This window comes from Callorhinus ursinus, unplaced genomic scaffold (genome assembly GCF_003265705.2).
Source record: "Callorhinus ursinus isolate GAN/ISIS: 27379988/994484 unplaced genomic scaffold, GSC_fseal_2.0 scaffold1, whole genome shotgun sequence".
Taxonomy (NCBI): domain Eukaryota; kingdom Metazoa; phylum Chordata; class Mammalia; order Carnivora; family Otariidae; genus Callorhinus; species Callorhinus ursinus.
In genome coordinates this window covers 76364462-76368799 of record NW_027397063.1, presented here as the reverse complement: position 1 = coordinate 76368799, position 4338 = coordinate 76364462, and the positions used below count along the sequence as shown (strand labels likewise).

Here is a 4338-nt window from a genome sequence, read left to right as displayed (position 1 = left end):
AAAAGAAAAAGAAGAAGATAGCAGGAGAGGAAGAATGAAGGGGAGTAAGTCAGAGGGGGAGACGAACCATGAGAGACGATGGACTCTGAGAAACAAACTGAGGGTTCTAGAGGGGAGGAGGGTTGGGGGATGGGTTAGCCTGGTGATGGGTATTAAAGAGGGCACATTCTGCATGGAGCACTGGGTGTTATGAACAAACAATGAATCATGGAACACTACATCTAAAACTAATGATGTAATATATGGTGATTAACATAACAATAAAAAAATTTTAAAAAAGAGAGTTTATACCTAGTTTTATGTGTGTACATATTTTAAGGGTATTTTTTTAACAATCTTTTTTTTCCTTCAAAAGAGATATAGAGGTGCACCTGGTGGCTCAGTCAGTTAAGCATCTGCCTTCGGCTCAGGTCATGATGCTGGAGTACCAGGATTGAGCCCCGCGCTGGGCTCCCTGCTCAGCAGGAAGTCTGCTTCTCCCTCTCCCGCTGCCCTTCCTCCCACTTGTTTTCTCTCGCTCGCTCACTCACTCTCTCTCTCAAATAAATGAATAAAATCTTTTAAAAAGAGAGAGAGAGATACATATCCTTTGATGGAATATAGGGTGTAGCTTTGCTAGGAACTGGCTTATCATTTGACTTCCTGTGCATATCCACCTGTAGGGTAGAACTGTCACTCTGGCCAGAGTGTGCCAGTAGCTGTTTCCCATGGCAGTTATGATGGCTATTACAAGTTGTGAAAGTAGTAGTCTACCCTATATATTAACCTCTATGAACCTGGTTGAAATAGTTCTACCCTGAGGCAGGAATCCAACTCAGATGAATTAGGTTGAACTATGTGAAACTGACAGTTTTGTAAGTCAAAAGTCAAATATCAGCGTTTTCTTATCATGCAACCTAATATATGCTCAAGCTTCTTTTCTTTCACGGAGAGCCTGACCTAAAACAGTATGAATGCATCAAAATAGAGACCTCTTAACAGGCAACTAACCTTCTCTGATGCCATCCTGATATTCACCAGTGCCATTCATTCAAAGTAGAATTAAAAAATAAAGGCTTTGGGGCGCCTGAGTGGCTCAGTTGGTTAAGCGTCTGTCTTCAGCTCAGGTCATGATCTCAAGGTCCTGGGATCGAACTCCGCATTGAGCTCCACATCAGGTTCCGTGCTTAGCGGGGATTTTGCTTCTCTCTCTGCCTCTGCTCATGCTCTCTCTCTCTCTCTCTCTCTCTCAAATAAATAAATAAAATCTTTTAAAAAACAAAAACAAAAGTAAAGGCTTTTTTGTCTCTTCCTCAGTGACACCTGTGGAGGCGGTAGCCATCTTCTATTCGGCATCATGGCCATGCTCAGACCTCTCATGAAGCCCAAGATCATTAAAAAGAGGACTAAGAAGTTCATCTGGCACCAGTCAGACCAATATGTCAAAATTAAGCACAACTGTGGAAACCCAGAGACACTAACAATAGGCTGCACAGAATATTCAAGGGCCAGATCTTGATGCCCAACACTGGTTACAAGAGCAACAAGAAAACAAAGCACATGCTGCCCAGTGGCTTCTGGAAGTTCCTAGTTTCTAGTTCACAACATCAAGGAGCTTGAAGAGCTCCTGATGTGCAACAAATCTTACCATGCAGAAATTGCTCACAATGTCTCCTCTAAGAACCACAAAACCTCTGTGGAAGGAGCAGCCCGGTAGGCCATCAGTCACAAATCCCAATGCCGGGCTGCACAGTGAAGAAAATGAAGAGACAGATAGGTTATATGTACAATGTATTTGTGTTAGTAAAACTATAAAAAAGGCTTTTTTATATATAAAAATAATATAATGAAAAAACAGCTATTAAATATACTTAAATTCAATATAAAAAAGAAAGAAATCCAGAAGAAATATAAAATTAGACAATAAAAATGGGACACTGGAGTTTTGAGAAGATGGTGAAGTAAGAGGATCCTGAGCTCACCTGGTTCCACAGACACACCAAGATTAACAGCTACATCTATGCAACTAATTCTGAAAACAACCAGATGGCTGGCAGAACAGACCTGCCACAGTTACCCATAGAGAGAAGACCACATGGAAAAGGGTAGGAGGGGCAGAGACACAGTTGGGAACCAAACCCCCACCCACCACCATGTGACCAACCACAAATGTAAGGGACATCACAAGCATGGAGAAGTGAAAGGATAAGGCACCCCTGACACTGGGGACCCCTACTGGGAAGACAATCCCCATAACACCTGGTTTGAAAACCAGTGGGAATTAACTCCTGGACAGCCAGAGGGCAATAGGAAACTGAGTCCCCATCCTTAAAGAGCCAGTATACTAAATAACTTGGCCCAGACACAGCACAGAAGCAGCAGTTTGAAAAGTGCCTGGGATATACATGAAGGAGATTTCTGAATAATCATAGAACATATGCAGAAGGGGAAGGGATCTGCAAAAGTTTCTCTGGGAACAAAAGTGCTCGCAGGCACCATTTCTCTTCTCCTTCCCACCCCACTCCTCAGCCTAAATGGCTGGAAACTTGTGGGAATGAGTGCTAATGCTCTCCATCTTCCTTGCTAGCACCTCATGCCCCACCCTGGCATTCCCCTGAAGACCCACCCTGTCAAACTTAGCTGCTTTGACAGGCATCTCTCTCCAAAGGGGCTCCTGCACTGCTACACCAAGTAGGCAGCCCCAGCCAGAACCATTGCCATCCAATGGTAAAAAACTGAAAGCTTTTTTAATCTAAGATCAGGAAAAAAGAAAAGGATGTCCACTCTCACCACTTTTATTCAACATAGTACTGGAAGTCCTAGCTGCAATGATCAGAGAAGAGAAAAAAAGAAAAGAGCATCCAAACTGGTAAGAAAGAAATAAAACTCTCTATTTGCAGATGACATGATACTATATACAGAAAACCCAAATGATTCAGCCAAAAAATTTTAGAACTGATAGATGAATTCAGTAAAGGTGCAGGATACAAAATTAATACACAGAAATCTATGGCATTTCTATACACTAATAATGAAGTAGCAGAAAGAAAAATTGAGAAAACAAACCCATTTACAGTTGCCACTAAAAAGAATAAAATATCTAGGAATAAATTTTATCAAGGGAGTGAAAGACCTATACTCTGAAAACTATAAGACATTGATGAAAGAAACCGAACACAAACAAATGAAAAGATTACCATGCTCATGGACTGGAAGAACAAATATCATTAAAATGACCATACTACCTAAAGCAAGATTCAGTGAAAACCCTATCAAAATACCAACAGCATTTTTCACAGAACTAGAACAAACAATCCTAAAATTTATATGCAACAAAAGACTCTGAATAGCCAAAGCAATTCTGAGAAAGAGTAACAAAGCTGGAGGTATCACAATCCCAGATTTTAAGATGTACTACAAAGCTATACTAATCAAAACAGTATGGTACTGGCACAAAAAAACAGACACATAGCTCAACAGAACAGAATAGAGAGCCCAGAAATAAACCCACACTTATATGTCAATTAATCTACACAAGGGAGGCAAGAATATACAATGGGGAAAAGACAGTATCTTCAATAAATGGTGCTGGGAAAACTGGACAGCTACATGCAAAAGAATGAAACTGGACCACTTTTTTACACCATACACAAAAATAAACTGAAAATGGATTAAAGACTTAAATGTGAGACCTGAAACCATAAAACTCCAAAAAGAACATAGGCAATAATCTCCTTGACACTGGCCTTAGCAACATATTACAGATATGTCTCCTCAGGCAAAAGAAACAAAAGCAAAAATAAACTTTTGGGACTACACCAAAATAAAAAGTTGCACAGTGAAGGAACCATCAACAAAGCCAAGAGGCAACCTGCTGAATGGGAGAAGATATTTGTAAATGAAATATATGAACTAAGGGGTTAATATCCAAAATATATTTAAAAAGTTATACAACTCAACACACACAAAAATAATCTGATTAAAAAATGGGCAAAGGACCTGAATAGATGTTTTTCTAAAAAAGATATAAAGATGGAAAACAGACACAGAAAAAGATGCTCAGCATCACCAATCATTAGGGAAATGAAAGTCAAAACTACCATGAAGTACCACCTCATACCAGTCAGAATGGCTAGTATCAAAAAGATAAGAAATAACTGTTGGCAAAGATGTGGAGGAAAGGGAACACTTTTACACTTTTGGTAGGAATGTAAATTGGCATAGCCACTGTGGAAAACAGTATGGAGGTTCTTCAAAATATTAAAAATAGAAATACCATATCATCAAGTAATCCTACTACTCCACTACTAGGCATTTCCCAAAGAAAATGAAAATACTAAAAAGAAAAGATATATGCAC

The 4338-nt window shown here is 39.6% G+C and overlaps 1 protein-coding gene across 1 annotated transcript in view; it reads right to left on the bottom strand.

Moving 5' to 3' along the window:
- The window catches only part of CCDC39 (coiled-coil domain 39 molecular ruler complex subunit), a 192188-nt gene that overhangs the window by 86468 nt on the left and 101382 nt on the right, over positions 1-4338 (bottom strand). The window lies entirely within an intron of this gene.